Source organism: Penaeus chinensis, chromosome 34 (genome assembly GCF_019202785.1).
Source record: "Penaeus chinensis breed Huanghai No. 1 chromosome 34, ASM1920278v2, whole genome shotgun sequence".
Taxonomy (NCBI): domain Eukaryota; kingdom Metazoa; phylum Arthropoda; class Malacostraca; order Decapoda; family Penaeidae; genus Penaeus; species Penaeus chinensis.
The window spans coordinates 11,614,896-11,622,395 of record NC_061852.1 but is presented as its reverse complement, the minus strand read 5'-3'; the positions used below and the strand labels follow the sequence as shown (position 1 = coordinate 11,622,395).

Sequence of the window (7,500 nt, the reverse complement as noted above, 5' to 3'; positions counted from 1 at the left end):
TGAAATCAGGTATAGAAGCATTTTATAGTTTAGAACAAACAGTTCCTAAATGACAGGTCTAAACAATATTATTTCATTTCAAAATATTTGTCAATAAATCTGCTGGCCAACCCCTTTCAATAATCCTTACAAAACACTATCAACCTTTGGGAAAACAGTAAAAGAGGAAAAAGCTGTTTAACCTCGCACATAATTAAGCTTAGTAGCTTCAAAATGACATAGTGGAACAAGATGATGACTTTGCTGATGATAACCAAACTTGACAAAGACCTGATCTTTCTTCTAAGATCTCTGTATCAATCAAAGACGAATAAATTAGCAAGATATTTTTTATGATCCTGTATGTGGCTCTTCTTATCTGATGTCCACTGTTGCAGCACAGCTCTCCTGATATTTCAAATAATGAACATGGAGACAGTTCTTTTCTATAATACTTTAGCCTTTGCAGAGTCTACATTGGCCAAATCAATTGAATTTCATGTAATAAACACCTGTAGAGCAGGCATATCTAACTCAAATAAAAATAAGGTAAGGAAAGCAGAAAAAGAAAAATATAGCTGATTTCCTATGAGAAGGAAGGTTGGTAGGTACAAGGGGAATCTCCCTGTGAACTTGCCTTTTTTCCCCCTAAATAAGGTCACTTATCCTATGTTTCAATATAATACAGGGGAAAATCTACTTTAAAAGAGCATTCACATTTTACTTAATTGTATGGGGACTATAAATGTAAGGAACCAAGGCTTTAAGGCCTCCACCCATATGAAGACGACTACTTTACAATTCAACCTTATTCATAATCCACTTTCAATCTACATTAGGCAGAACAACTTTATAAAGTTTGTCATAGAAATATCAAGACAAGCATCTGATTAAATACAGTCTGTGTCATAACAATGTGGAGTGACCTCCAAGAATTACCATGATCTGCTGCGTCTTAATGCTTGCTTCCACCTATCAGGCATAGATTTCCTCCTTCCTGATGCAACATGCACTCTAATGCAAATAGAGAGTTATTTGATACTTCACAGATATCTTACTTTGTAATGCATAAAATAAAAAATAAACAAATATGAGTACACCACATAAAAAATAATTTATGGACAATAATATAAATATTATCAATAACTTATCAAATAGCACAAGAACATATCTACTTCTCCAAAGAAAAAAAAAAGAGACAAAGTCTTACAACTGCATAATTAATCATATAAAATACTGTGAAGGAATGGCTAAAAATGCAACCTGCATTGTACATTATCCTGTCATCACACTTCTAACAAACAAATGGTGAAATATAGTTTCAAATGATATCTGAACTTCATTGGCTTGATGGGTATGTTTGTCAGATGTCATAATGCCAGGCAGTATAGGGGTGACTAAAAAGCTAAAGAGCACAGATCAGTCAAATTTTGAGTCAACTGAACCTGAACAAGTTTAAAGTAATGTGACTGTTGTTGCCACAACTAAATATATCCAAACGATTCCCAGAACATGAGTCCTCATATTCTTTTTTTATAATCAAGTAAATTTATTGATTTTTTAAAGTAACTTGTTTTCCATTTCTGAAGTATATAATGCAAATATGAACAATCTAATTTATAACAAAAATACTTAATATTACTTGACTTATCATTAAAGAAAGGAGCAAATGTAGAAATCAGACTGGCATAAAAATGTTCTAAATCACATTTTTAAAAATATTATTAGTAAATGTTAATCACAAGTTACTTTGCAAAATATGTAATCAGACAGACTATATTTGATGATCTGTAATAACTAAAATGACCTATACTATTTAACACTTTACAACTTTTTCTAGAATTTTCTGGCTTCCTAAGATATCACAAAAAAAAAGACAAGTAAACACCCAAGTACATTTCAAAGTATCTCTCATTTATCATTACTCTTATCCAATTTGTATATACAAATATATTGTACTTCACTTCTACATCTCAAAATGAACATGAAAGAATATATCTTCTTGGTACTAGCCACCAGAGAAAATTACATGCCCTTGTAAAAGCAAGACAGCTTGCTCTACACAAACCCAAAAAGATTAGTATCAATACAGATAAAGCCTGCTTACTCTTGTATTCCATTTCTTGAAGGAAAAAAATATATATTCAAGAACTAAAAAGGGGAAAAAAAAGAAATTAAAGATTGTCTTCCACATCTACATAACAGATGGCCAAAACATTCAGCAAAGTGAATTCAATATTTAATTAACTTTGCTTTCTCAAGGATAAGGCAAGGTAACTATATCTACTTTCCACCTACAAGTACTGATTTACCAGTGTAGTGAAAAGCTTTTACGATCAATTTCACTCTACCATGTTACTAGATTAATTACCTTTTTTTACTATGGAAGAGTTGATGACAAGTTATGGTTAATAAGATTATAAAACATTAAAAAAATTATATAATCTCCAAAATTACAACACACCCTAATTAAACTATCATTATATGTCTTAATAAAATTTAAAATAAAATATAATTCATCTACTTAGACTCATATCACTTATATCACTTTTCAATTCAAGTCCTACGTAATTTATCAAACCTGTGTGGAGGGAGACCTCCAGAATTACCATAATTTGCTGCGTCTTAGTCCTTGCTTCAACCTATGTGTCATAGATTTCCTCCTTCCTGATGTAACATGAGCTCTATTGTAACAAATAAAGTCTTTTGACATTTGGTTGTTATGATCAATGATTATCATCAATAAATAAGAATTGATCAATATAGATAAACTAATATGTACTATGAATCAAATATTATATGAATAACAAAATCTTAGATGAGGATATGTTGTTATAAGTAATACAACACACTAAATATCTGAGATGAAGAAACATTAAACACAACAAAACATCATATAGCAAAATTACAACAAAGGTTTTTCCCGAAAACTTATGAATTCAATAGCATTGGCCCAATATACACTGAACCCACTGCCTCTGAATGACAGGACATTTATGCCTGAGTTATATTGGTCTTCCTTACATGTAATTTCAACCAGGGGATGGCGACATCTCATCATGAAAATAACTGACTGAGTCACAGGTGACAGGACTATGTCATGGAAAAATTTGGCCAAAGGCTGAGATGACAGGGAACATGTCGTTATGAGATAATGTTAGTGAGTGAAGGGTGACAGGGCCTTTTTGCCATGAGTGCACTTAGCTCTTGGAGGGAAATTTTACTCTGTGCCTTTAGAAAAGGTTACAGAAAAGTGAATATTATGAAAATATAAAAAAAATAACACAAAGTTGTAGACTACCTACAGAGATAATAGGGAGTCATTAATGAAAATAGTTTATTACCATATTGATACTTTATAGCAAATGACTAAGCCAGACCAAAATGGCAAAAAACTGCATATACAGAATAATGGGACAAGGGAAAGGGAAGGAAGGGAGGTTCCACATGACAGTCCCATTATGGTAGTGATGTGGCATGACTCGTTGACTAATGATTTATCTCCCATATATCATTCACCATCTGAAATCTCACAAGCCATACCGAAAAACAAGCTCACAATCACCGTCCACTCTCCAACTTTTATTGACCCCTCTGCTTCTTAAGACTTGTTGCCTTTGACCTCAGCCATCCTGTGCACTGTTGTTTCATGATCTTTCATCAGACAACAACTCTGACAGGAATATCTGCCGAGGAGTTGTCTTCCTAGCAGTAATTCTGAGCTGGAATACAAATGAGTCTGGACTCTTGTGAGCTATGTCTGAGTTTTAGGCTCGACTTTGTTAAAAGAATGCTCCTGTACAACCTGAGTTTGTGTAATAAGAACAGGGGAATGCTCTGAATTATCTGATGTCTTGGGATCACTCCTGACCTGGATGGCAAATCCAATCTGTCACGCCAATGATCCTAACCCCTATGATCCTGATGATATGACCATCATGTCATGAAAAAATTTGGCTTGTGGGGCAGGAGACGTGAAGATGCTGTCATGGGAAAATCTCGTTGTGGGCTGAATGACATGAGCTTGCCATCGTGATTTTTAGGCTGAAGGCCAGGATGATGAGATAGACTCGCCACAAGTTCAAAAACCACTTGGAGAGTGATTATACTCATTTGGCATTTAGAAAAGGGCCTTTGCATTATTCCCATTAATAAACAAACGTAGAATGCAAAGTCAGTGAGCCATGACTGGAAGAGTGCTGGCTCCATGGAGGACACCATTTCCATGCTCAGCATTGTGTTTCTGGTTGCTGTGACAGGAATACGAAAAAAGAAGTCCAATACCATCTGGATAATATAAATCAAATGAAAAATATGGATATTGGAAAATGGGAAAAAGGCTAAAAACATAAAAAGGGAAAATAACATTGCAAAAAGGGGGTATAGATTCTTGTTACTGCATACGAGTGTTCACGTGCACCAGGCCAGCCTACAAGCTGCACACCCTAAGCCTAATGCCGGGATTTTAGGCCATGTGGTTGCCATGAACCATGTGAATGTATATAACTTGCGTGATTATCTCCAAGTACATGCCGAAAGACCTGCCTTCAAACAGTTATACTGTGCCTTCAACTGTATGACAAATAGCCTGCAGATAATGCTGTTCATAGAAGTGGCATGGCTGCTGACTATAGCATAAGGATGAAGGGGGATGATTTGAATGACCAGCTGGCTCAATTTTACCCAGTCAGTTGCAAGTCCATCAGGTGGCATAAGAAGGTACTGCTCTACTTGATGTGGCAATCGTCAATAGCTTCATGGTGAACAGGGCACTCAAGAGGCATATGACATCAAAGAGGAATCTACGCATCTCATGTACATGTTTTTTTTTTTTTTTATATAAACAAACTTACAAAACTGCACCTAATACCTATGTTTGTCTTCAAAACCACACCTACTCTTTATACATACTGTAGACAAAACAAGCTGCAAACTCAGTTTGTCACAGCCTTGGATAACTAAGTTGCACCTAATGTATATGTTAGACCTTACATAAAACCACATCATTTGGTTTAGTGTGTAAACAACATGATACGCTAATATGAAGTCAGTGGACAAAATCAGTCTGTTACAACCTTGCTATGGCAAGTTAACCCATGGCCTCCAGGAGAATATGAGGTTCACTTGGACTCTGCTCCAGGTAGTATGCATGGCCAACGGGGCTTGCCTCCAGAGCCTTTATCAGACACAACTGGTGAATAGCACTCGCATCACCCCACTAATAAAGTGATATGATTTTTTTTTCATGTCACTTTTATGCAAAACATGATTTCAGTGTTTTAGCATATTCAGAAATGCATGCTATAATTTTAGTTGCTAGATCAACCCTTGATTGCATTTCAATAAACAAGGTATGTTATATTGTGCACAAGATTGAATGTGGTTTTATTGTAGTATGTATGTATATATATATATATATATATATATATATATATATATATATATATATATATATATATATATATATTTTAAATCACTCATTTTTGCAATTCTTAGTTTTACAAAATACAAGATTCTATCCAGTGATATACAAGGCTGTTGCCCCCACAGTTTCAGTACTTCCCAAATTAACCCAATGCCGTCGGGGAAAATGAACAAAAAATGGGGAAAATGCTGTGCCCATTTTCTATATTTTTTGTGAAATGTCTGCTCATAGATGGCTTTGCTAGTGCTTAGCCACAAAGGAGTCAATTAATAGACCTTGTGACCATACGTGATTTGAATTGGCGGGAAAAACGTGTTTTTTACTAGTGCTATGGATATCGATGGTGTTATTTTTATTATAAACATTATGATTATTATAATGTTTTTTAATATTAGTAACAGCAAAATAAGATAATGTAAAATATTTCGTAAATCAAAGAAAAGGGTGAACGGGCGAGACGGGCAGTACTCCTAACTGGCTCATTGGTGACTTAGTACAAGTATAGCCATCTATGTGTATAAACAATCAAACAAGTACTAACAGTGGGCAAAGCACGTGTCTACCCGTCGTATCCGTCGGCAAGGGGTTAATAAGAAAGTCACACTGGCAGAGTACCAAACTACAAAGTGAGTAGTTGACATGAGGAGATAGATCTCATAAACAGCTCTGTAAACAGGTTCACATCAACAGCAGGAGTGTGTCATATTTTAGTGCATGGCATCTTCCACACATGGCAGGCAAATGCACTAAAATTCACCTTTATACAAAACAATAGCCAATCATAGCATTACACATCCCTTCCTCCCTCAGGCAATGCCTCAGGGAATGTGGTGTTGGCAGCATAAAAAGAACAGCATAAAATGTAATGAATTCATTATCATAACATGACGTGAATGACCTGTTGTCCAAGTCGGTTGTGCCATGAATATCACATCATCCAGAGTCTGGACATGGTAAAACACCCAATTTATGATTAAATAGAACAGACCTGTTAAAATTAGATAAAAGTAACATCAGTTTGGAATGGGATTGGCCTCATGGAATGAGCTCAGGCCAGGATAGTCCCCAGGAAGGCAGCCCGGTACAACGATTCCTAGGCCAGCTAATAACTCTGCACACACCAGAGGCACTGGGTTGATATTTTAATTCTATCTAATATCCCTGAATAATGAGATAAATTCAAAACTAATATCAAAAATAATTCTAATACATCAAATTTCAGGTAGATGATGATACAATATACACACAAATAAACTCCAGTCATTGTCGTTTTAATGCAGTTCCGATACGTTTCAAAACTTCTTTTCTTATAACTCTTTTATCCATTACATCCTTCCCAAACACCATAAAATTTGTCTACTCATGGTAAGCAACTGCCACTGTACGAACATATCTTACATATCTTTAAAATCCAAGCCAGTGTTAATATTCGATCGATATTTTGATTTCTCTCCGTATAAAACAGCTTCATACATACAACTATGCACATACATTATAATTGCTATGGCTGGAAGATGGAGGGAGGAAAATGGCTGTATCAACTTGTATTTCTACAAATTTTGCTCTAAAATTCAGTAGGGAACTACGTAAGCATAGCCACAATAGCATAATTATATTTAAAACTTCTGGATTATTTCGAAATTATCAGTGAAACTACTAGATGGGCAGTAATTCCACTCCTTATCACTTCGCATTATTACCAGATTCATCATCTGAGACAAAAAATGTAATATTACAATATCAAACCAAATGGGGGGGGAGGAGGGGAATCCAAGCCACAAAATAGCATATAGCAGAACATGGTATTTGAATATCATAATCATTACTCAATCAAAGACTTCAATTCCTGTTTTGAATCAGTACAAACAATCTAACCAAACATCAAATTATCCTACAGTATCTCATAATTTTCTAATGTAAATGTCCAATTGCTATTTTAACTGCATTTAATATTCCTTATATGTACATAATTTTCTCTCTATACTTACTGAAAACAAATTTGCAAATAAAATGTACAGAAATACATACATTCATTTATACATATAAGTTTACCTGATGAGGTAATTTCAATATCTAACTATCAATGGACTTTATCC

At 34.8% G+C, this 7,500-nt stretch overlaps 1 protein-coding gene across 1 annotated transcript in view; it reads right to left on the bottom strand.

Annotated features, from left to right (window-relative positions):
* Positions 1-7,500, bottom strand: part of LOC125043644 — a 41,993-nt gene that overhangs the window by 13,487 nt on the left and 21,006 nt on the right. The window lies entirely within an intron of this gene.